This window comes from Staurois parvus, unplaced genomic scaffold (assembly GCF_062004578.1).
Source record: "Staurois parvus isolate SC_StPar_1 unplaced genomic scaffold, SC_StPar_1.0 ptg000192l, whole genome shotgun sequence".
Classification (NCBI taxonomy): domain Eukaryota; kingdom Metazoa; phylum Chordata; class Amphibia; order Anura; family Ranidae; genus Staurois; species Staurois parvus.
Genome location: NW_028317988.1, coordinates 4,531,277 through 4,558,660, shown reverse-complemented (window position 1 = coordinate 4,558,660; position 27,384 = coordinate 4,531,277). Strand labels below are relative to the sequence as shown.

General features: G+C 42.2%; 1 protein-coding gene across 2 annotated transcripts in view; it reads left to right on the top strand.

The window, feature by feature from the left end:
• The window catches only part of HHAT (hedgehog acyltransferase), a 385,158-nt gene that overhangs the window by 84,642 nt on the left and 273,132 nt on the right, over nucleotides 1-27,384 (top strand). The window lies entirely within an intron of this gene.

Genomic DNA, 27,384 nt, shown 5'->3' with positions numbered 1-27,384 from the left:
GTTTCTTGCTTAATTACTTTTAAAGGAATGCAGACACTGCAGCTTTCAGTACACTGACAATGTACAAGCTGATTGTAATGAACCAGACCCCCCCATTCAGATTCAGCCTGCACATGACATGGTCAAACAAACCACTATTTCTGCAGAGCAGAAGCAGGCAAGACTGCAACTGTTTGGTAAAATCCTTTCAGTGTACACTGAATACGCAGAAGGATTATGTTTTTCTCAGCAAAAGTGACGATATTCTTTAACTACTTGCCGACCGCAGATAGCCGAATGACAGCTACACTGCGGCCGGCCAGTTCTGGGAGGGCGTCATGTGACGTCCTCCCAGAACGCGCTTTCGGCGCGCATCCGGCGATCTCTGTGATCGCTGTGTCCTACGGACACAGCTGATCACGTGATGTGGTAAAAGGCCAATCACAGCGGCCATTTACCACGTGATCAGCCGTGTCCAATGACATGCTGATCTCTGGGAAATGCAATTGCCAGTTCTCGGCTGCACTTTCCTCACGCTGTCAGAGCGTAAGGAAAGTACTGCCAAGAACCGACAGTTGTCAGAGCAGGGATTGGCACCGATCATCAGGGCACTGATGATCAGTGCCCTGATGATCGGTGCCCAGCAGTGCCACCCACCAGTTCCACCCACCTGTGCCCAGCAGTGCACCCTTCTGTGCCCAGCAGTACCACACACCTGTGCCCAGACGTGCCACCTACCTCTGCCCAGCAGTGCTACCCACCTGTGCCCACCAGTGCCGCCCACCAGTGCCACCCACCAGTGCCCATTAGTGCAGCCCAGCAGTGCTGCCAGTCAGTGCCACCAGTCAGTGCCCAGCGGTTGTGCCAGTCATTGCCCAGCAGTGATCACAGTCAGTGCCACCTATCAGTGCTGCCTATCCGTGACACCTCATTAATGCTGCCTATCAATGCCGCCTATCCGTGCCACCTCAATAATGCTGCCTATCAGTGCCGCCTATCAGTGCCCATCAGTGCCGCCTATTAGTGCCCATCAGTGCAGCCTCATCAACGCACATCAGTGAAGGATAAAAATTACCTGTTTGAAAATTGTTATAATAGAAACAAAGAAACTTTTTTTTTAAATTTTTTGGAATTTTTGTTGTTTATAGCGCAAAAAGTGCCCAGCGGCGATTAAATACCACCAAAAGAAAGCTCTATTTGTGAGAAAAAAAATTATAAAAATTTCATATGGGTACAATCTTGCATGACCGCGCAATTGTCAATCAAAGTGCGACAGCGCTGAAAGTTGAAAATTGGCCTGGTAAAGAAGGGGGTATAAGTGCCCGGTAGGCAAGTGGTTAATATGTGGTAAATGGGGTGTGCACAGACAATAAACGTTTCAGTGTGTTAGGTTCTGGGCTACATTTAAGATTTTCTTTCTTTGCAAATAAAACTTCGCTGGCTATATTTAGTATTTTAGCAGCTTCTCATATCAGAACAACACCCTGCTTTTCCATTAGACTAGTGTTATTCTTTAAAAACAAAAACTTTGTGGAATCATCTAGTATTCTTTTTTAGCTCATAACCTCTTATGATTTTGCAGTTTCCAACTGCTTGTTGCCTAGCAACATCATCCCTGGTACTTTTATCCATCTTACACAACTTGCAGAATTTCACAGTCAGACAGGTCTGACCCTGCTTCGCTGCTTCTGTAGTTTTAAATATTCACCTCGTTGGACTGTAATTGACAGTCTAAGCCACCAGTAGTGATCTGCCTGTGAAAGCTGATATTGATTGCATTGCCTTTTCATTACCTTCTTTATATGTTGTGTTTTACGCATCTCGTCAAAATATTGATATTGATTTTACATTGAGATGGTGGTCTGTGCTAAAATAAGCATCATAACTTGTCTATGCTTTTCTTGCACTGAATGCTCCTGTGAATTCTGAAAATGTTTGACACCTGTACAAGGTTCTATAGCCTTCTGTTGGACTGATGAGTCTGCACCTAGAATCACACTAAGGAAAAGAAGTCACAGATTTTTGGTTTGTTATAACAATGTGAAAGACACCAACCCCCCAGGAACCAGATTCACAAGTCATATTTCACTGTTTAGAATAAAAAAAATAATAATAATGTGCCGCTGTGGTGCTATAGTTCTACCCTGCCTTAAATGCCCTTGTCTGTGGTCTTCAACTAAACAGCCTAGACTAGCCATTCTCAACCAGGCTTCCTCCAAAGTTTGCTAGGCGCTCCTTGAGCTGCTTATAAGTGACCTCTTGGTGTCTGCATAGTTCTGGGGTCAATGCCACTTGGCAGAGCCAGTTGAATGAACCGATTGTAACACAGACCCCAGACGGGTTTTGCAGAATTGTCCCAGATTCTATTCCCTATTGGGTTCACGGCAGCCAGGCACACAGCAGCTCCACAGTCTCACAACCCAGTAACAAACAGTGAGTGTCTTTTTGAGGTTTAATGCTTGTTGAAACTGGTTGGGGTGTAGGGCGAGCCTTGGGATGCTCCAAATTTAGTGTACAGTGTAACAGAGGACATTCTTGGTTATAACTAGACTAGACTAGCTAACTGGGCCCCCGTTGGACTTGCAGAACGTGAACAGACAACTCAGGGGACTCCAATTACAGCAGCAGTCCTAGGTCAGCAGCTCTGTAGCAAGCACTTACAGGGTTAAGCAGCAACAGTCACCAGGATCTCACTACCTCAGGCCTTTACCCACAATGTCCCTGTGAACTTGGATACCTCCTTCTAATACCAGGCAGACACTTCTCCAGTGAGCCTTCAAGCCAGATCCTCAGTGAACTCCCTCTGAATTGGCTTCAGAATCTCTCACTGCAGCCCCCCCAGCTCTCCCTGAGCTTGGACCTAAATGAGCTCCTGATGACTTTAGCTGATCTGCCCTTCAGGCTAAATCTTCTCCTCCACAACAAAGAGCCTGCTGTTCCAGGCCCCATACTATTTATACTATTTATACAGCCCCTGGCCACCTACTGGTCATTTCCCTTACAGGGATTGGCTTAGGCTTATGAATATTTAAGCCCAGGGTCTGCCCCTTCCAGCGCACTACATTCTAGAACACACAAGAGGGCGTGGGATAGCAGTTGAGGCTGCAGCCAGCTGGACCCAGTACATAGATTACAGAGGAGCCAAAAAAACTAAATTTACCTTGAAGCGGAGTTCCACTCGACCTATAAAAAAAAAAGTTTGCAGCTGCAAAAACTGTAGCTGCTGACTTTTAAAAAACAGCCACTTACCTGTCACTTGGTCCCGTGGTTTGTCCCCTGCAGCTCGTTTCACCGGCCGTCCTGGGTTCTAGGCTGGCATCTTCAGTGTGGGCACCCGGCTGTGATAGCTTGCGACTTCACAGCCGGGTACCCACTGCGCATGCGCGAGTATTGCTGTGCTTTGTGAATGGTCCTGTAGTCTTCTGGGACCTGTCACGTGTCCAAGAAAACTACAGGGAGGGAGGACACCTTCCGCTTCCGATCGTCTAGGGGATCGGACCGGAAGTGGGAGCGGGTACCTGTCAAATTTGGGTACCCACTCTCCCCCGCCCTCCAAAGGTGCCAATCCTTAATGGGGAACGGGGGAGCAGTCCTTAAAGTGGAACTTCCCTTTTTGGGTGGAGCTCCACTTTAACCTCACTAACAACCTAACTAGGAGGGTGCTATTGTCTTAAAGGTGTGCTCTGAATCAGCCACAAATCTCTTAATAGTGCGATGATCACGCTTACGTTTTTGTGAAATATCTAATGTTTTCGTACCTCATCCAAGGCATTGAACTATTTCACTCTTTTCAGCAGCAGAGAGATCTTTTTTCTTCCCCATATTGCTTGAAAATGGTGCTCTGCTTAATAATGTGGAACACCCTCCTTTAGTAGTTTTTCCTTAAATTGGGCTCACCGGCCAATCTAATTATCACAGGTGTCCGAGATTGTTTTCAGTGATCAAAAGAGCCCTGACACACAATGCCATCCATGAGTTAAACTGAAAAACAAAATATTTAATCTTTGTGACACTTAAATAGAATTTGCATAATAATTTGGAACAGGGTGTATTATCCTTTTTTTTGCCTTTTCACTATCACACCTCCAAGACTTCTCATGTGCTTCTCCATTTTTTCTTGAACTGCCTTCTACATGCATCTGGCATTCGCCAGTCTTTCAGGTTTTTAAATCTCTTCAGAAGGGCATAACATTTCTGATTCACCATTTTTTCCTATCAGCTAATACGCCCCTGATTAATACCATCACAGTTATGTTACTTACAACCCAATTACGGCTGCCTGGTGATACTGTGCAATAAATAGCCTGTATGTAATTGTATTGTAACTTAATTTAACAAGTTGCTCAGCAGAATGATGTAGTTTTCAGCATGCATTGCTGTTGCAGTGTTACTCAATTGTGTTAGACCATTAGGTGGCAGCAAGACCATCTGATAGGATATTTCATAACTTGGAGAGAGATTCCGGGCTGGATATGTTAATGGGTCTCTGAAAATACAGCTGCCTGGATTACCCATAGCAACCTGATCCTACCTTTTTATTTTCGAACCTGTGCTGGCCATCTAACAAATAGAATGTAATTGGCTGCTATTTACTGTACTGCATCTGCTTTAATTTTTTTTCCATTCAAGCTTTCTTATTGTTAAATCAATTTTATCCATTCAAGGTTAAATCAAGGTACAATCAGGGTAATGGGGAAAAGGTAGGGATAGGGATGCTGCAGGCAGGCTACATGGGATAGCCCAGCTTTAGATGGTGTAGTATAAAAGACGCAGTAAAGAGATTGTCACAGGGGTGACGAAGAAGACAGGAGCAACAAATGGAGGCAAGGGGTCCAAACTTTGTTACATTCTGAATAGTATTCAAATGCTGAGCAGTAATGATTCCATCCTATAGAAACATTTTACTCTACTCTATTTTGTTCAAGATCATCTGGCTGTCTGGTAGGGGAGGTTGTCTCCAATAACATATCTGGCCTCTGGAAAAAAATGTGGTTCAGCCTTTTGAGAGGTCTACCTGGTCCTGCAAAAATGTTTTATCTAGCAAATGTTTTACCTAGCAAATCTAGGTACATCTAGCCTACATATGGGTCCAAATCTAACCTACATATGGGTCCAGGTGGACGTAAAGACCTGATAGTTCTCTCACTAGCAATACTATCATAGTCCAATAATTTCGAACAACTGGACAGAACCAGAAGGGACTCAGAGACCCTCCTGGCTCCAACCTTTCCAACATTCGAAGGGAGTGTCAGGATAAATATGATGGAGCCTGACTGGTGTCACCATATATGTTGTTGGACATGTCACTGTGTTGGGAACAGTATATGGAGTGGAGCCCTTTCTCTATGTGTAATTGTAAAGGTTTTATGCTTTCACTTGGGTTCCAGAGATGAAGGGGGCCACAAAGATAAACTGATTTCTGTGTTGCTTGAACTATAGTTCCTCTCCATGGACTGAAACAACCATTTATAGACATTCATAGGTACTTCTGTGAAGTGGAGGTGAAGTTTTCTGCACCAGCCAGAGTACATTGAAGGAAAGGGGTTGGGGCTTAGCTGAAAGGTTTGTGGCATAACATTGAAGACACTTTACAGTGACCTTGTCAGTCTCTAAAATGAAAAAAAAAATATTTTATAGGGAAAAAGCTATTATTCTCATCTCTTTGGGGGCCCCATGTCTCCTATCCGCTCAGTCAGCCTTACGGTAAACTAGGGGACATGTACTGTACATCCAGTTTACCTTGAATACCAGCCTGTAATATTACTTTACCAATTCATTTTTCCATTTCTAGAGCTGTGATAGTTTGACAATTACTCCATCATGTAACACTAAATTTTATATTTTGTTTAGATAGATAAAACTTTCTTTTGGTGGTGTGCAATAATCACTGTTTTTCTCGCTATCAAAAATAAATAAAGGTCCAAAATTAAAAAAAAAAAAATTATATTTTGCACTATCCAGTTTTGGTAAATAACCCCCCAAGTGTGTGTCCAGCAGCGATCACAGCAGGTAATCGCTGGCAATGACGAGACCTTCGAATAGGTGCGGCTGCCGGTAACTCGTCATTGTAGTGAATGGGGCTGGCAGCCGCACCTAGCTGCTGACAGCAGCAGCAGGAGTGAGAAGATTCCTGCCTCTACAACTTGGACCGGCCCAAATCGCTTGGGTGATTGTAGCCTGATGGTACTGACAGACGGCATCATAAAGTATATGCCATTGATTTTGGCCGTAGTTACATTTCAAGGTGTGTGTTTTAACTGACCAAAAAACCAAAAAAAAATATAGATGCTAGAAGTTTTATTTTTCAGTGATCTTTTAACACAGCTCAAACCCGAATTCTATTTAAAACTGCAAAGTAATCTTTAAGACCTGTCATAAGTTGTCATTCTACATCCGATGGTGTCAAACGTATGAAATAAGGAATGATGTTTAGTTTAAAACTCTTGTAGAGATGGAAGTTCTCGCAAAGAAAATAAGTGTTTAAAGTTTTATCTCTCAGCTGCAAGAGAGACTCGGAAGTTGCATAAAATCTAACTTCAGACGGCAGAAATAAGCAATTCTGAGCGGGTAATCCTTGCGGTAATGCGGCTCATGGCCACATATCTAGGAATAAGTATGCCCTGAAATCTATTACATTGAGAAATTGATTTAAACTGTGAGCTTGCATAATTTATTTCCTCTTACATCTGCTGCCCCTAAAGAGCTATACTGTTATGGGATGTTTGTACCTCGTAGCAGATCAGAGGCAGCAATGCGCCGTTCAGCAGATTTTCTCAGAGTCTTTAGAATGCAGTTTTTCATTAGTGCTTATTAAAAGAAAAATTGTCGTTTGCTCTTTAAAAGGCTTTTATTAAAGCTGAACGTCAGGCAGACAGCTAACTACAAAGATGAACTGTGTATACATTATGCAAACTGTTTTTCCTGCCAAAGGATTTTTAATGCTGTCCAGCTGGTCCTTTGATCCAGGCAGTGTAGGCAGATTGGTGACCTCAGTTTTCTCCAGTTCAGCTAAAAAATACAGCTTGGTCACTAACCTGCCCCCCACCCTGCTGATTGGGCACTGAATGGTTTGAACAGTTATGATGTTCCCATTCTTCTCTCTTTTTTTCCTGTGAGCAAACTCCATGTCTATATTTTCTATAATTTTCTGTAAATTATACTTACCTAGGTGGATGCTGCATTGGTCCCCCTCCGGCTCTAATACAGCCGATGACAGATATGTGTACTGGCCCGTTGCCAGTACCATATGACCTGCTGTGACCAATCACAGCAGGTCACATGACAGTCGTAAACAATGGATGACTTCCTTTCATGCCATCCATTGTATACAGTTGTGTCACTAGCTGTGATTGGTTAGAGTGCTCACATGCATAGACTGGGCCAATCACAGCCCATCTGTGCCATGTAATTTGCCGTGGCCAATCACAGCTAATCACAACAAAAAAACATGAATTAATCGATTTCATTCAGTTAAATGCTTGCTTATAGCAAAGAAATTCTTTGATATAAGCAATCATATTGTGTAAAAAAAAAAAATAATAATACTGATCACTTCTCCAAAGTAGTACAATGTTACTATGTAACATTATGCTACTTTGTTCATAGTGTAATATGAAAAGAAAATTGTAAAAAAAAGAGAAAAAAATGTAATACAAAATAATATAATAAAATTAACAAAATTGAAAAAAAATTATAATTTATTATTTTTTTTTGTACTGTCACCAGTCAGTGTCCATGATCACCATCACACCAGTTATGATGATGCTGTACTGCACTGCTGACAGTATGTAAAACAAATAAAACATTTGTGAAAATATTTTTTTTAATTTCTTCATTTTCCAAAAATGTATGCCAAAAAAATTACAACTTCAAAAAACTCGCCATGCCTCTTATGAAATACGTTGGACTGTCTACATTGCAAAAAGGGGTCATTTTGGGATATCTGTACTATTCTGACATTTTTGGGCCTCAAGAAATTAGATTGGCTGTCAGTACTTCAGGATTGATCAATTTTCAGATACATCCCATAGTTTGTGAAATCTATAACTTTCCTACAAACTAAATAATAAATACTGATTTAGGTTATTTTCACCAAAGAAATGTAGCAGCATACATCTTGGCCTAAATTTATAAAGAACAATTATTTATTTGCAAATTTTTATAACAGAAACCTTTTTTGTGTTAATTTAGCAAAAGATAAAAACCCCAGCGGTGATTAAATACCACCAAAAGAAAGCTCTAGTTGTGTGAACAAAATGATAAAAATGTAGATTGGGTACAGCGTTGCATGACCGCGCAATTGTCATTCAAAGTGTGAGAGGGCTGAAACCTGAAAATTGGCCTGGGCAGGAAAGGGGTAAAAGTGCCCGGTATTGAAGTGGTTATGTTTTGGGCAATTTTTACACATTTTTCCAAGGCATCCCTGAAGAAACCTGAAGGCACCCTGGTTGAGGAAGGCTGCCTTAAAGGATAAGTTCATCTTTTAAATTAAAAAAATTACTTTTTTTGGAGGTAAAAAATGTGCATTTATTATTTTTTTACTCATCAGACTGTAAGGCATTGCGCCCTAGCAGATCGTGAGTGCAATGCCAGGCTCCTGCAGACACTCAGCTGTCTGACTGCTCCTCATATGGGTAGACAGTTATTGAATTACAGGAAGAATTAATGAACTGTGAGAGCGCTCACCAGCACCCTCATAGTTCCTGGAGAACTACAAGCCATTGGCCGTGGAGGCCAGTGGTACTTGTAGTTCATTCATTCATGGAAGCCTGTGAATGAATGATGTGGCTGTGTGGGCGAAAAACCGCATGGCCGCTCTTTTTGAATTTTGACAAAGGATGCAGGGAGACGATCCCTCGCCCGATGTCACAGGAAAGGGGGGTAAGGAGCAGAGAGGAGGCAGGAACTGGAACATGTTACATGTTCCACCCTAAATACAGGTAGATCATGTTCCAAAGACTGCAGCAGAGAAAAATCAGATTGTCCGCCTTGCCAGACAGGGCTGTGCTATGTGGTGGAGCTGTGTAAATCTCAGGACTGGATGGACAGAAAAAGCAAATCCTTTGGCAGGTAAAAATGATCATTTATATGTATTCCATCTGCTTACCTAGAGTTCAGCTATGAAGCACATTTGGAATCTCTACATGTGTATGATAGTCATTTACATACAGTCCCCTTTGGATCACAACTTTTTTTTTTTTTTTAAAGCTGCATTTCATAAAAACATTTTTCATTCAGGACATAAGAAAATTGGACTGTGAGAGCAAGATTGTAAGTTTTTTTTTTATAAGCCTTAGGCTTTGAATACATAAACACCAGAATCTGATGTTTCATGTGTCATTGTGGCTCATCGTCAATCACTATAGCTTACTGCTCATGTTATAAAATAATATTGGAACTGCTTTTTCTAATACATGCAGAAAGTGAAGATGTATCTTTGCATTTTCTTTCATCTCTGCTTCCCTGTTAAAACTCTCTCTAATATTCCCGACTTTTATTAGGAACCTGCTACAAAATAAAATGGATCAAAAAGTAATGTAAAAGCAGCCTGAACCCTATTCTGTTTAGAACCATAGGGAACCAAAAGTCATAGAGTCTTTATGATAGGAAGGAGAAACACTTTTCATGCTGTCCCTAGACCTGTAACAATAGATGTATAGACAAATCTATAAAATTAAGAAACATTTTGTCTCTTTAATGACTATGATTTTTGGCCATTTCCTTTTTTTTTTAAGTGACTTCTGCCATTCCTTAGACTAGCCCATCTAGCAGTACTTTGTGCACAGAGGCTGTTGTAAGGTCTTTGATAATCCAAAAATAGCAGCTCTGAAACTCAGATTATTTGCTTTAACTTCACCCCATCCATTTCCCCCTTCAGCTGAAATCATTTGAAAAAATAATTTCAGTCAATTGGGAAAGAAGGGATAATGTAATTGTAGAAACGCAGATTGAACACAGACAGAATTTTAGACCGGGTTCACGCTAATGCTGTGCGGGAAATGCTACGAATCCTGTGTGTTTCTTGCAATACATTGCAATCGTATCGCGTTCATGTGATCTGGTGCGGGTGTCAATGTTAAATTTATGGTGTAGTAGTGACTATACAGGATATATATATACAAAATCCTTTTTTTGTTGTTTAGTTCCCCCCTTTTTTTTCTCCTTTTTTTCTCTTTTTTTTCTCCTTTTTTCTTTTTTCTCCTTTTTCTGCCTTTTTTCTCCTTTTTCTCTCTCTTTTTTCCTTTTCTTCTCCTTTTTTTCTCCTTTTCCCCCCTTTTTTCTTCCTTTCTTTTCTCTTTTTTTTCCCTTATTTTCCTTCCCCCCTTTTTGTTTCCCTTTTTTCCTTTCTTTCCTTTTCTCCTTTTTTTTTCTCTTTTTCTTCCCCCTTTTTTCAGTTTTTTTTCCTTTTTATTTTTTTTTGTTTCCCTTTTCTCTCCTCTTTCCCTTGTGGTTTTCTTTTTTTGTTTTCCATTTTGTAGCTGATAACTGTTACATTCTTTATTTTTCACCTTCACTTCCACTTTACTTTTTTTCACAGTCCCTGGTGTCTTTACAGCTTCATTCTTGGAGCTGAGCCTGCCCTTGGCCTGATCCCATGTCATGCGTTGCCATAGTGAGGCACACCCTGATTGATGGCCACCTTCCGTTGCTTAGCAACGGCAACGCCTCACTTGCGATCCCCGAATGGGCACATCTGGCTAGTGTGCCCGATCAACAATAGAGATGAGTGCTACGCCTGCTTCACCTGGTAGATGATAATTTTGAGTGCATGGAGGTATATACACCTAATACCGTGTCTGTATTTTATCATATTTTACATATTTTGGTGGGATTGTGACGTCATAGGATGACAGATGAGGGGGGTGGGGATATGTTCTTGGCTTTGATTGGTGGTTTATGTATATATAATCTGTATAGTCACTACTGCTCCCTTATCACATGCCTGATGGAAGGGGTCCTGAGCGGCTCCGAAACATTGCACTTTTATTTGATGTGATCTTTTTGGAATAAAAACAGTTTTGGATCATATCGAGATCCGTGGTGTGCTGGCGAATATGTAAGTTTGCCTATGATGTTTCCAGTCCCAGCTGGTAGTTGGTACAGCACCCTCAGTTGATGATCCATACTTCCAGCAATGTGTGTGAAGGGGCTAGCTGTAATGTTAAATCAATGACACCCCGAAAACCGATTGCAAAACACGATGCGATTGCCAGAAATCGCAACGCATGGGTGAGAACACGATGCAATCCAAGTGCAGATAAAAAAAAGGGTCCTGCACCTGTTTGGTGCAGATGTGTTGTGATTTGAGCCATACAAAATGTATAGCTCAAATCACAGCACACAGACATTACATGTAATTCGCACAGGAATGCGGTGCGATTCCTATGCAAATGACATGCAGTGTCCCGCACCGCATTAGTGTAACCCGGTATTAAAGGTAAAACTGGATTTTACAGAGTTTTCAAGCTGCTATCTAAAGATTGCAAGTCTTTACAGCAGGCTCTGTCTACAGCAGCCATTCTCAACCAGGGTTCAATGGAATGCTAGGGTTCGACCAGAGGTTGCTAGGGGTTTCTTGAGCTGTGGCTGATTGACTTCCCATTTGATGGTGTCCATATAGTTCCAGGGCCATCACCACTTGGTAATTTCAGCAGAATGACACAATGATATTTTTGGCTATCTGAAAGGGAGGCATTCTTACCATTGACCTCCAATAAATTGTTTTTAGTAGGGGTTCCCGGAGACCTGAACATTTTTTCAAGGGTTCCTCTACAGCAGGGGTGATTAACTTACAGTTGTTTTATCACAGGTCACATCAGCATTATTGTCCCCCCTTGAAGGGCTGGTTGGTTGTATCTGTAAGACTAAATGTCCAGAGCTCCCCCACCTTGTGCTGCTGCCAGGGAGAGCTGGGGGTGGGGTTTGGAAGCAGAAAGTGCATTGTCTGGAGAAGGACCAGAGGGGGCCTGAAGTCAGCTGCCGGAGTCTGCTGAATGCTGAGACCAGGGGAGGTGGAGACAAGGGGTTGCAGCTGCTGCACAGAGAAGCATAGCATCTGGTGAAGGAGTTCTGTTTTTCTCTCTGCTGCTGACTGCTGAGATAAGGTGGGGATGAAGACGAAGGGGGTGCTGCAGCTGCAGCAGAGGTATGAGGGCCCACTGGCCTTGTGTTTCACACATGTGGTTTAGGGTAGAAAGGTTGAGAAAGGCTCTTCCACAGGTATTGTTAGAATGAAGAAGAATGGCATGAGCCACTGTAAAGGTAAATATGGGCAGCACAGTGGCTAAATGGTTAGCACTTCTCCCTGGGAGTACTCGGGTTGTTGGTTCGAATCCCAGCCACGGCACCACCTGCCTGGAGTTTGCATGTTCTCCCTGTGCCTGCGTGGGTTTCCTCCGGCTACTCCAGTTTCCTCCTTCACTCCAAAGACATGCTAGTAGGTGAATTGGATCCTGTCTAAATTGTCCCTAGTATGTGTATACATGAATGTAAGCTAGGGACCTTAGATTGTACACCCCTTGAGGGTTAGGGACTGAAGTGAATGTATAATATACAGTGGGGATCGAAAGTTTGGGCACCCCAGCTAAAAATTTGTATTTTTTTTTTTTAATTTAAATATTTATTAAATTTTTCATATTAATACAAAAACTCAAACAGGGAAGTAATTCTCATACAAGTATACATTTATAACATTTCTGTCTTTCCCTTACTTAAAACTCTTTTTTCTTTCCCATCCCACTACCCCTCCCTCCCACCCCTCTTCCCCCTCTGCAGACTCTATCCCATTCTATTCTCTTGAGGCTTTTTAATGTTATGTTAACATCCTAGTTTATGTTTTCTTATATTTCTCTTTCAATCCTGCTCTTTCCCACTTTTCCCATCTCCTTAGATACACTCCCATTCTGTCTTCCTGCATATGATATGATCTTTCCATTCTACCTATCTGGTTTACTCTGTTAATCCAGTCCACCTCCTTCGGTACCTCGACTTTCCGCCAAAACTTGGGTATCAACCCTTTCGCTGCATTCAAGAAGTACCAAATACCTGAATCTTTATATTTATTTACAGATGTCTCCACAACGTGTAGGAGACACGTCGTTGGATCTAATCCTATGTCAATTTCCGTTATTTCTTTAATCAACTTGACTATTGTCTTCCAAAAAGCCTGGATTTTCGGACATTCCCACCATATGTGAAACACCGTGCCTATATCTCCACATCCTCTCCAACACATATTTGAACTTTCCCCATTCATCTTGTGTTCAACACTTGGTGTGATGTGCCATCGTGTCACAAACTTATAATTAACCTCCACCTCTCTCATACTAACATTATCGTGTATCAATCTAAACATCTTTCTCTGTCTATCCTCATCAAACTCAACTCCCATATCTCTTTCCCATTTTGTCATAAAATTTAACTTTGTGTTTGTGTCTAATTCTGTGAGAATTCTATACACTTTTGAAACACCGTGCTTCCCATCCCTTCGTGTCTCCAGCAACCTTTCAAACATATTCCACTCCTGTTTTATTCTCAAAGGTTTCGGTAGTTTTCCAATAAAACTTTTCAATTGATGGTATTTCCACTCATCCATTCTAAAAAAAATGTCTCCCTTCTTCTCTATTAACTCTTTAAGTGATCTCAATTCCCCCTCCACCAATACATCTCTCAATTGGGTGTCTTCCTTTCTGAACCATCTCCCCGAAATCTTGTTCTTTCCCGGAGGAAAGTACTCAGAATTCGTGAGAGGCATTAATGTTGAATTAAATTCCCATTTCATATTTTTATGTAAATTGTCCCATACCCTAAAGACATTTAAAGTGTAAATACTTGTGCTTTCTTTGATTCCCCTAAACTGTGGTGGGACCCATATCATCTGACTCAATCCAATTCCACTAAGCTCATTCTCTATTGTTACCCAACTTTTCCCCTTATGGTTAAATGTCCAGTCATATATTCTTGCCAAAACCACTGCTTTATAATATCTCTTGACATCTGGTAAACCCAATCCCCCTTTCTCTTTAGTCCTACTCAATGTTTCATATGCTATTCTAGGTTTTTTATTCTTCCATATGTATCTTGTTAACATTTTTTTCATTATCTTAAAGAAGGCTTCTGGAATTTTAATTGGTACCATTTGAAATCTATACAGTATTTTAGGCATAATTACCATTTTGACTAAGTTTATACGTCCTATCCAGGATGGATTTCCTCCTTCTAGTCTTTTTAAATCTTCCCTGATCTCATTAATCAAAGAGATATAATTTACTCTATACAAATGTTTGGATGAGGCAGTGATTTTTATTCCTAGGTATTTTATCTCTTTTTCTCTCCAAATAAAGGGGAATTCTTTTTGTAATTTTTCTTTTTCATTCTTTGATATATTAATATTCAGGATCTCTGTTTTCGTTGGGTTAATTTTTAAATTTGATAGTTCACCGTACTCCTTCAGAATCTTCATTATATTTGGGAGAGTTATTCTGGGATTCCCCACATAGAACAATAAATCGTCCGCAAAGGCCGCTACTCTATGTTCTATGGATTCTATCTGAATTCCCTTTACCGATCCACTATTTCTTATTATTGACAGCAGAGGTTCGAGTGACAATACATATAGCAGGGGAGACAGAGGACAGCCCTGTCTTGTACCATTTGACATTCCAATGGGTTCTGATCTCTCCCCATTTACCGTGATGATTGCAGTAGGCTCCCTATATAGTTTACTTATCCACTCTCGCATTCTATCTCCTAACCCCAGCACTTTTAAGTTGTCCATCATAAAGCCCCAGTCCACTCTATCAAATGCCTTCTCCGCATCAATTGACAAGAGCACCACCGGGGCTTTCCCTCTTCTACTCTTCTGAATAAGCATCAGGGTTCTCAAGCCATTATCTCTACCTTCTCTCCCCGGTACAAAGCCCACCTGATCTCCGTGGATCCATTCAGGCATCAGATCTCTCAACCTGTTTGCTAACACCTTTGCATACAGTTTAGTGTCTGTGTTCAATAATGAGATCGGTCTATAGCTGGAGCACTGCGATGGGTCCTTTCCCTCCTTGTGAATAAGTACTACATGTGCCTGTAGGGATTCTCTCCTCATTTCCATCCCACCTCCCAGTGCATTCATATATTTCTCCAGTTTGGGTAACAATACTTCACTAAATTTCTTATAGTACCTAACTGTATAGCCATCCGGACCTGGACTTTTTCCCCCTCCTGTACTTCTTAATGCTATTTTAATTTCTTCCTGGGAGATTTCTACGTCTAGGGAGTTCAACTGTGCTTCACTTAGTTTTGGTAATCCCGCATTTTTTAAGTATGTCATCTTTTTTTCCTTAATTCCCTCTTGGATTTCCTTTAGAGGGTCTTGGGGGCTAATATTATATAACTTTTTATAATACTCCGTAAACACTTTAATAATCTCTTTATTTGAGTGGGCCAGCTCCCCCTTTGAACTTTTTATCTTTTCTATATAATTCCTATTTTTCTTTTTATTCAAAGCTCTCATTAAATATCTTCCTGGTCTGTCTCCCCATCTATACCTCTCATTCAAAACCCTGTTGTATACTCTTCTCTTCTCCTCATCCATCAACCTCTCTAACTCCTCTTTTTTATCCAGTAAGTTCTGTCTCGTATCTTTTGTTATTTTCTTCTTATGGATCTGCTCCAAGTCTAATATTTCTTTTAAGAGCCCACTGACCTTCTCTCTTCTTTCCTTTTTCTTCCTTGCTCCAGCCGCAATCAAGATTCCTCTTATGAATACCTTATGACTTTCCCAGACTGTAGCTATCGATACTTCCTCTGTTTCATTCTCCTTAAAGTATTCTTTAATCTCTTTCTCGATTTTCTGAACTACATCCTCATCCAGAAGAAGGGCCTCATTTAACCTCCACCCTAATCCTCCCGTCCACCTTCTTCCCCATCTCAACTTCATCACGACCGGAGCATGGTCCGAGAACGTCCTTGTCTCTATGTCAATTTTTACCAGGTGATCTATTAGTTGATGGTCTATTAAGATGTAATCTAATCTCGAGTATATCTCATGTGCATTCGAGAAGAAGGTATAGTCTCTGTCTTTCATATGCCTTATTCTCCAAGTATCCACTAGTTGATATTCATGCATCACTTTTTTCATAGCTCTCAGAGCCCTACTCCCCTCTCTTTGCACAGGAGAGGTATTATCTTTTTGTGGGTCCATACAAAAGTTTAGGTCTCCAGCTACTATCAAACGCCCTTTTTTAAAGTCCATTAATTTTTTCAACAAGCCCTTCATATACTTCTCCGAGTTTTTATTGGGACAATATATATTGGCTAAAGTACAGTCAATCCCCTGGAGTCTACCTTTTAAAAATAAGAACCTCCCCTCCGGGTCGGTTCTTCTATCCTCCAACTCAAATCTCATGTTCTTTGCCACACCTATTGCAACCCCTTTTGCTCTTTTAATTGGGGAATCTGCGTAGTACCATGTTGGATAGTATTTGGATTTCAATTTCACGTTTGCCTCTATCTCGAAATGCGTCTCTTGTAAAAATACCACTGACGTAGCCCTATGATGTAACTCTTTAAACAACCTAAATCTCTTCCCTGGACAACTCAGCCCGTTCACATTATAGGTTATAAACTGTAATTCTTCCATCTTTCCCAATTAAGTCCATCTCTCTTCCAGATTGCCTCTTCCTCTTCATCTCTTCTGTCCTGCAGAGTATTGACCCAATACCTCCTCTCCTCCCTTCCACCCACCCAACTCTCTTCCCCTCCCCCCTCCCTCCCTCCCCACCTCCCCCCACCCCTCCCATCCCCCCTTCTTTTTTCCCTACCCGTTTTTAGGCCTATAATCTGCCTACAAATCATTTGTGGATCTATTTCCACCATTGATTTAAAGTTTAGGGCATCAGCTCCGCCTATGTACGGTTCACCTCTCCTCCAACCGCCCCGATTCCCTCTCTCTGTCAAAAAGTCTTTACTCTTTACCTCCCTGCCTTAATCGGAGCCTCCAAGCGGGTCTCGGCATCCGGAGGGGGAAGGCTAGGGGCGAGAGGGAGAAGTAAGAGAGAGAGAAGAAAAAAAAAAAAAAAAAAAAAAAATTCGTTTTCTACTTAATTCTCCCTCTCCTCCTCCTCCACCCCCGATGCCTCCCTCAGCCCGACCTGTTGCCAGTCCTCTTTTCTTTTAACATTTATGTTTCCTTTATCTTCTTCCTCTTCTTCCCAGCCAGCTATCTTCATTCTTTGCAAGTCCAGTCTATCACAAAAATCTCTTAAATCATCCGGAAATCTCAAATACGCTGTGACCCCATTTTTCCAGCCAATCAGAAATGCTGAGGTACCCCATCTATACTGCACATTCTGTTTTCTCATTTGCTCCAACAGGGGTTTCAGGGATCGCCTTCTCCTTAGGGTCTCTACTGTTAAGTCCGCATAGATTTGGATAGTCAAGTCTCCATACTTAACTAATGGTCTTCCCTTGGTCTTCTTCCAGATCTCATCTTTGGCCCCAAAATTTTGGAACTGGACAATTATGTCCCTCGATCTTTCCTTCTCAGTAGCCCGTTTGAACTTTCCTACCCTAAACACTCCATCCAGGTCGATCCCATCAGATTCCGGTTTATCTCTTATGGAGTTTAGGATTTTTTTAACTAGTTCATATAGTATTTCCCCTTTAGCAGTCTCTGGGATTCCTCGTAATCTAAGATTACTCCTTCTTTCTTTATTTTCTTGAACTTCCATCCTATAGGTCATTTTTTTCTGGTTATTTTCTAATTGGCTTATTCTTTCCTTTAAATTATCTATTTTCTGGGCCTGGATTTTAACTTTCTTCTCCGTTTCTTCCATTCTCAATAGAAGGTGACCTAAATCATTTCGAATAGCTGTCATTTCATGTTTTATCGTTTTTTCCAGATTTTGAAACATTTCTGCCATCTCCTTCTTATTTGGTAGTTGTAGTTCACCTTCTGGTTCTTTTTTTCCCAAGCCCTCTACTATTTGTTGGCTACCGCTGCTATTTATGCCCAATGATAACCTAGGGCTATTTCCTGAACTAATGTCCATTTCCCCCTTTGCACCTTGGGCCCTTTCTGGTGTAGTATTTCCATAAGATGTAAATTTCTTTATTGTTCCTGTTTGGGCCCCTTTGGGCCCTGCTCCCTTGGAACCTTTGTTCTTCATATCCTCTATATATCTTGATAGCCTTGCAGTTTTTCCTATTTCCTTTACTCTCCTGGGACACCTGGACCTCCTTTCTTCTTCTTTTCTAACCCCTGGGAATCCTCCCCTCTTTAACCCCCTTGGACGCCTGTATCACTCAGGGGCTCACCATGCAATAGGCCCCCAACAGTTTTCACTCACCCTTCCCCTCTCCGGACGGTGGTTCCAGGCTTATGTGGAGGGCCTTCACTGCTGCTCAGTCCTGGGGGGGATTCCTCGGGGTATCCGATATTCAGTTTCTTTCTTTCCACCTCCTTTCTCTCTCCTTGAGGATGGTCTTGGGGAAGAAGAATAGCTGTCCTAATATTTATGGGTCTCCCTGACCCAGGATTAAACAGCCGGCCAGGGGGATAAAGGAAACTATAAGGTGGCAACACTTTATTTCATTAGAGCACCGACCAGCCTCTTCTCTCCCACCGAGGTCTTCCTCAGCTGGTCCCTTTCTCCTGCTTCACTCCTCCACTGGCCGCACAGCTTTCCAGTCCTGTAACACAGGGGGAGCCGACTTGTCACTGCCGCTCTGACAGGGAGCCGGCCGGCGTCTCTGTCTCCCAGTGATGCCTTGCGGCGAGCAGCGTGCTCACACCGCCCTGCTTCGTCTCCCCGGCAACCCGACAGCCGCCCTGGAGTCTCCGCAGCGAGATCACCTTCTGGAGGTCCGTGTCCGCTCTCCTCTCTCCTCCACGCGCCAGTCTCTCTCCGCTTGGAGCCCTCCTCAAGCAGGCAGGGCTTCACTCCATGAGGGTCTCGGAAGGTTAGTTTGGAGGTTATCGGAGAGCACTCACATCGTGCTCTCCGACGCCGCCATGTTTAGGCTCCGCCCCCCCACGAGAGTCTCAGACTTCTGATCTGGTCCACCCAGAGCTAAAAATTTGTATTAATGTGCATAAAGAAGCCAAGGAAAGATGGAAAAATCTCCAAAAGGCATCAAATTACAGATTAGACATTCTTATAATATGTCAACAAAAGTTAGATTTTATTTCCATCATTTACACTTTCAAAATAACAGAAAACAAAAAAATGGCGTCTGCAAAAGTTTGGGCACCCTGCAGAATTTATAGCATGCACTGCCCCCTTTGCAAAGCTGAGACCTGCTAGTGTCATGGATTGTTCTCAATCATCGTCTGGGAAGACCAGATGATGTCAATCTCAAAGGTTTTAAATGCCCAGACTCATCTGACCTTGCCCCAACAATCAGCACCATGAGTTCTTCAAAGCAGTTGTCTAAAAACTGAAACTGAAAATAGTTGACGCTCACAAAGCTGGAGAAGGCTATAAGAAGATAGGAAAGTGTTTTCAGATGTCAATATCCTCTGTTCGGAATGTAATTAAGAAATGGCAGTCATCAGGAACAGTGGAAGTTAAAGCAAGATCTGGAAGACCAAGAAAAATATCAGACAGAACAGCTCGCAGGATTGTGAGAAAAACAATTCAAAACCCACGTTTGACTGCACGATCCCTCCAGAAAGATCTGGCAGACACTGGAGTTGTGGTACACTATTCCACTATAAAGAGATACTTGTACAAATATGGTCTTCATGGAAGAGTCATCAGAAGAAAACCTCTTCTACGTCCTCACCACAAAAATCATCGTTTGAACTTTGCAAATGAACATATAGACAAGCCTGATGCATTTTGGAAACAAGTTTTGTGGACCGGTGAGGTTAAAATTGAACTTTTTGGCCGGAATGAGCAAAGGTACGTTTGGAGAAGAAGGGGCACAGAATTTAATGAAAAGAACCTCTGTCCAACTGTTAAGCATGGGGTTGGATCAATCATGCTTTGGGGTTGTGTTGCAGCCAGTGGCACAGGGAACATCTCACGAGTAGAAGGAAAAATGGATTCAATAAAATTTCAGCAAATTTTGGATGGTAACTTGATGCCATCTGTGAAAAAGCTGAAGTTAAAGAGAGGATGGCTTCTACAAATGGATAATGATCCTAAACACACCTCGAAATCCACGGGGGATTACATCAAGAGGCGTAAACTGAAGGTTTTGCCATGGCCTTCACAATCTCCTGACCTCAACATAATTGAAAATCTATGGATAGACCTTAAAAGAGCAGTGCGTGACAGACAGCCCAGAAATCTCAAAGAACTGGAAGACTTTTGTAAGGAAGAATGGGCAAAGATACCTCAAACAAGAATTGAAAGACTCTTGGCTGGCTACAAAAAGCGTTTACAAGCTGTGATACTTGCCAAAGGGGCAGTACAAGATATTAACTCTGCAGGGTGCCCAAACTTTTGCAGACGCCATTTTTTTGTTTTCTGTTATTTTGAAAGTGTAAATGATGGAAATAAAATCTAACTTTTGTTGACATATTATAAGAATGTCTAATCTGTAATTTGATGCCTTTTGGAGATTTTTCCATCTTTCCTTGGCTTCTTTATGCACATTAATACAAATGTTTAGCTGGGGTGCCCAAACTTTCAATCCCCACTGTATATGTAAAGCGCTGCGTAAATTGACGGCGCTATATAAGTACCTGAAATAAATAAAATAAATAAATGTGCACATTTTTCTGGCTGTTACATAATGCAGAAACACTTATTAAGTTGACTTTAAGGATGGGACAACACACTGAACCTTTTGGCCCTGATCTCAGCTGTTTCTTCCAATGAAGGGTGTAAAACAAAGAACAGTCTAATTAAAATCAAAATGCAATCATGCGACCATTTCAATATCCCTCTGTAATTGCTTTTATTGACTTCTCCCTTTCATACATCATCTCTGTTAAAAGTTACAGTTTAATTGTCAAATAACTCCGTAAATGTGCTGTGTGCACAATTTAGAAAGGAAATAATTCCATCAGACCAACTTTTGCTATTGTCCAGCAATCTCGGCTCAGAGGCGACACTTGACCTTGTCATGTACTCTGAGCTCTTATCCAATACAGTAGTCAGAAACAATGTACTGAGGGGCATTTACTACTGTGCATAACCAGCAAAGTCACCACTGAGGACACAGCTAAAGGGAATATCTTTTTTTAAGTATATTAATATGCATCAGTTTAAAGTCCAAGTTCACTATTTCACAATTACTACCTTTGTTTGTGAATGTTAGAATTTTTAGGCATTAGCCAAAATTGATATTAATTAGCAGTCTTGCATGGTACAGATTTCACCACTTCAATACCGAGCACTTTTACCCCCTTCCTGCCCAGGCCAGTTTTCAGCTTTCAGCGCTCTCACGGTTTGAATGACAATTGCGCGGTCATACAACACTGTACCCGAAATACATTTTTATCAGTTTGTTCCCACAACTAGAGCTTTAGTTTGGTGGTATTTTTTTGTTAAACAAAAAAGACTGAAATTTTTAAAAGTTTTTCTTCATTTCTGCTATAGAACTTTGCAAAAAATAATACATTTAGGCCAAAATGTATTCTGATAAATTTCTTTGGTGAAAATAACCCAATTTAGTGTATATTATTTAGTCTGTAGGAAAATTATAGAGTCCACAAACCATGGGATAGAGCGGGTAAAATAAGTATTGAACACATCACCATTTTTCTCAGTAAGTATATTTGGTGCTATTGGCATTACATTTTCACCACCTCTGTAACAACCCATGCAATCCATACATACAAAGAAACCAAAACAAATAAGTTCAGAAATTAAGTTATATGTAATAGAAACACAGGGAAAAAGTATTGAACACGCTAACTGAAATGTATTTAATATTTCATACAAACTTCTTTGTTGGCAAGCCTCTTAGATTGTAAGCTCCAAAGAGCAGGGTCCTCCTAACCCTCTTGTATTGAACTGTATTATCCCCCATTATATTGTAAAGCGCTGAGCAAACTGTTGGCGCTATATAAATCCTGTATAATAATGGCAACTTCAAGATGCCTCCTGTATGGAGAAACTAGTCACATGCATTACTCAGGTGTGATTTTGGCCCATTCTTCCACACAAACAGTCTTCACATCTTGAAGGTTCTGTGGGCCTCTTCTATGAACTCTGATCTTTAATTCTTTCCATAGATTTTCTATTGGATTCAAGGCAGGTGATTGGTTGGGCCATTCTAGCAGTTTTATTTTTTTTCTTTGAAACCAACTGAGAGATTCTTTGGCTTTGTGTTTGGGATCATCGTCTTGTTGAAACGTCCACCCTCGTTTCATTTTCATCATCCTGGTAGATTGGATAGATGGTGTGTCCTCCTATGATAAAGTTTTGGTAAATCTAAGGGAGAACAAACAGAGAATGTACAATCAAATTGCTTAGTGTATGGCCACCTTTATACACCTAAAATTAACTAGTTTCGCTTTTGGTGCCATTAATTGTTAATGGCACACCAAACACAGAAACAAGTACACATTTTGCCAGGTGAACAAACGAATGACAAATGCAGCAAAACGCACAGTAAAAAACGTGCAACTCAAATTATGCCAAAATGTCCCATGAGCTACTTTGCCACATGTAGCACAGCCCATTGAAATCAATGGGCTGCCCTATGTGTGTCACTGGAAAAAAAGAGTCAAAAAACACAAGCTCCCACTACTCTGAAATTGGTTTGTTTACAGAAGAACAATGAGACTCTATTCACATCTGGATGTTTACAAACACATGACAGTCTGCACAGAAAATGCATGATTTTGATGTACATCATGTTTGTGTTGTTATTAAATGGTAACTAGTTCCTGTCCAGCGATGTACGGTGCTTATGCTGGGATGATACCTGCAGCTGCAGGCATCACCCAGTATCTTTTTTTAGAGGCATTGGTCGCCTTCTGCGGCTCGCTCGGGCTGTCCCGTCCCATCTGCCGGCTGGCCGGACAGTCGAACATAACCAGGAACAGTGTGATTGGCTCTCAGTTACAGTAAACTGGAAGTGATGACCTGACATCAGAAGCAACTGCGCCATTTAAAAAAAAAAAAAAAAAAGAATTCAAAAACACAGATCTTGGTGTTTTGAATGCTTATAAGTGCAGAGGAGGGATTTTGAGTCTTACAGACCACAGATGTCTCCCTGAAGAACACCTGTCACATGCCTATTGCTGTCACAAAGGATGTTTACATTCCTTCTGACAGCAATAAAAGTGTTAAAAAAAAAATGAAAGCAACAGTGTAAATATAAAATAAGTTAGTAATTAAAAAAAAAAATGTGCGTGTCAGTCCTGCACGCATGCAAACTTGGCAGATCATAGGCAGTAATTCTAGCACTAAACCTCTGCTGTAAATCTAAAGTGGTAACCTCAGGGATGTTCTATTCCTATCGCCCGACGCCTAGGATATGTAGTTCCGAGGGGGCGTGTCCAAGATGGCGACCGGACAAGCCGCTTAAGCCAGAGCTCCCGACGGCCCGATCCGCATCCACCGCCATCCGGGTGACATCAGCTGGCAGGAACAACCGGGAGACCCCGTCGTCTCTGTCAGAGACATCACTGAGTGGGTCTGGGCGTTTTTGGCCCGGGTCCGCTGCGGCAATCTGGCGTGGCCTACCGCGGCTGAGTGAAGCCGCGATACTATCCAGCTCGCGCCCGCCCCGCCGGGTGCCAGGTGCACGTAGCGTGCGGTGTCGGAGGAGGGGATTGCTGATCATCTTCCCCCCTTGCCCGGATCGGTGGCGGCTGGATTCCTCCATCCCCGTTGCGAGTGTCGGCTGCTCCTCGTCTGTGGCAACGGAGCAGTGGGGCTTGTCGCAGCCCGGCGAGACCGAAACCACACCCAGTGCAAAGGACGGGTGAGTGAGTCACTCGGTGTGAAAGAGGATTGCAGGTCCTCAACTCCTTTCCACAATTATAAGTGGGCACCTCTCCCTTACCCATCGGGGCACCCCCCTCATGAACCCAGAGAGCATCGGCCTACAATAAGGGCCTATACAATCCCCTGCAGTAGTGAACTGTGTGGCAGCTAGGCCTGAGGCAGCTGACTCCCATGTAAAGATTCACTAGGGGAAAACAGAGGCAACCCCTACATTCCCTCAGAAGCCCAATATTCTGCAGAAGCCACAGACCCAACAGTACCAAACTCTGCCTTTCCTCTCACGCATGTTGAGGTATACACTGCGATACCTAGTCTATCCAGGAATAATTATCCCCCCTTCTTTCGCAAGTTTTGGGGGTCCCAGCCCGATCCCACTGAAAATGTCTACATAAATACCTAGATCCTTGACACACGGAGGTGGGATTACGCAATCATATCACAGAGAGTAACCGCTAACATGGGGAAATCTGACAAGAAATCTACTACTCCTCGTTCCAGATCCCCTCGCCGTCTGAACGGCCCTGTCAATCGCAGCATCCCGGAGTTATTCCGATCTCAGACGCCGGAGCACGCGGAAGCCTCTTCCCATGTATCTCCCCCACATTCGCCTCGTACGGAGACTCCTCTACAGTGCATGACTAAAACCGCAGCTACCGCAATCAGACATTCTGAAACCGCTCCTCTCACCATAGGGGACCTGAAAGCGGTTGCATCAGATATTAAAGGGACTCTCTCTGCGGCAATCGCTGAGTTACATATCGATATGCAGGCAGTGGCTAACAGACTTGACGCAGTAGAGGATAAAGTAATCACACAAGACCTAGCCATTCATGATATGCGCACACAGGTTGACACGCACACTATGCATTTGAGGGAGCTCGATCGTCACGTCGAAGACCTGGATAACAGGGGAAGACGACATAATTTAAGGGTACGTGGTGTCCCTGAGGCAATCGAATCTGCACAACTTTCCCAGGCGCTTTTAACCATCTTTAATGATATTTTGGAAAGACCGCCTGAATCACCAATTGAAATCGAACGTCTACATAGGGCCTTGCGTCCTAGAGGCAGAGACACTGAGCCACCGAGAGATGTAATTTGCTGTCTGGTAGACTTCAGACTTAAAGAAGAAATACTACGTAGAGCTCGGGATAAACACCACTTGCGGTATCATGAAACAGAAATTAAATTATTCCAGGATCTATCCCACCTCACCTTGCAACGTAGGAAAGACCTACGCCCATTACTAGACCTACTTCGCTCCAAGGGAATAGCATACCGCTGGAAGTTTCCGTTTGGCCTATCAGCAACACACCTGGGGAGATCAGCTCTCATGAGATTCCCGGAAGACCTTCCACTATTCTGTGAAACTCTGAATATCCCTTTACTGGACCCCATGGAGCTGCAATTCTCTAGACACTCTGGAGGAGAAAGACGAAGCAGATCCCCTCACACCTCAACCACCCCTGTACGATGGCGGCTCATTACTGGAGATAGTTTACCAGCATCACCTGCACATCGCAAGGCACGTCACGAATGACTCTCCTCAGTTTTCCCTTCTCTATCCATCTGTATAGCATCAGTCTCCCAATCGGAGGCCTCTTTACACAAGGCCCAAATGAGTTTTATATTTTTCTTGTAGTTCACGGTTCCATACCACAGTCTATCGCAGACCACCTAGGATCCCGGGGAGTGGACACTGGGGTATGTTTATTGTATCAAATCAGCATATTTTTTTTGTACACTATTTACCAGTTATATATATTTATATATCTTAAATATACCTGCTGAAGTTATTCTCGCTCTTGGCCCCAGGGGTCTATATGTGACACTGCTAATGGAGATGTGGGTTGTACCCCTGTTGACTTGGGAGTTTGCTCACCTGATCAGTACCGGCCTAATGTATTAACTTACTAGCTCTAACAGAAACAGAAATGTAGGCCTATTTGAGATCTAGAGATGCAGGCCAATTCCCTTTTCTGGATTTCCGCCTGACTCCCTGAAACTCAATGTCTTATGTGTTGGATGCACTTGGATAGGACATCCATATGTTCCTGCTTTTTGTGTCTTAACACCAAAGTTGTGTAAAACCAGCTGATCCTATCTGGAGGACACGTATTTTATATCCCTTGAGACACCCCGGGAATAGCCTCCATACTCTTCCTTACTATCTTTAAAGTGACTCTATGGTAATGCTTGTGCATGATCATATAATACTTGGCTGTACAACTTGCCCCTAATGATTCCCAGAGTTTGCTACCGCTATACGGTCCCATAGGATTCACTCTCAGTTTAACATGCTTTCCTCCATACCCATCATTCAGCCTTGATACGGGTGTATAATTACCTGGGTTAAGTAGACACTATGGTAATATCCTGATCCCGTAACCTCCTCACTCTCCCTATAATATTTTTCTCCCACATAGTATCCGGAACTCCTTCATATGCATCGTAGTACCTGGTATATTACATACCTTCTACTCACTCATGGACTAGGTGGTGTTTCAGATATGAGATATGGGACCTCCATATTCGATGTTCACATTCATGGTTCATCTCGCTGTTGTGTTAAGTTTTGACCTATACAGTTATTCGATTTGATCCATGCTCTCAGCTGGCCACGGATTATGAATGCCCTCTCTTTGATGATCTGCCACGGTTTGGTAGGCGGTGGGGAGTCCAGCATTCCTTAGTAGTGACCTTCTGTATAGCATAAGATCCCTCGGTTGGGACCAATATTTACCTTGTTTTTGGAAAACGGTTCAACGGAATGAATGGCCTAAGGCCTACATCCCGGAATATTCATATGTTATGTTATTGCTGTTGTCCTGCATTGTTTCGCATAAAGATGGTATTCTTGCTCGGAACTGATACAGTTTATGAAGACCATCCTACAATGGCACGATTGTTTGCCGTGCAGGATCGAAGTCATTTAGAGGAATTGTCTAATTATTTCCTATATTATGTTTAACTTGTGATTGTATAGTATTTTGGAGGTATGAGTATGCTTGCTACATTCTATTGAATAACACAGCCTCAGTGTGTATTCACATCAACACTTTCTACATTCAATCTCATAAGACCTTTCCGTTAGCACATACCTCCTTCACATCAGTTCTAGTGCACTTACTCCTGTGAGCCTTGCTATCTACCCTCTTGCTCATCTACAATATTTTTATTCCCCCAGCTTTATACATACTATTTTACACCGACCTCCCTTTCCCAATAGGAATAGATTACCTCTCGGTATAAATTAGCTACTTCCCACATAGTTCTGTGTGTCAGGGACACCTTATGTTAGACTAATTCCTTTGTATACCTCTCGTTTGAGAGAATAAGTCCTCCTTACGATTATATTGTATACTCACAATACGGCTGTCTCTGGGTTCGACACATTTCCACGTGTAATTTTGTAATCCTGTACACAGTTTTACATACAACCATTTTATAAGAGCTTTAATAGGAGATAGAGTAGCTGGTCTATCTCTTCTCTGGA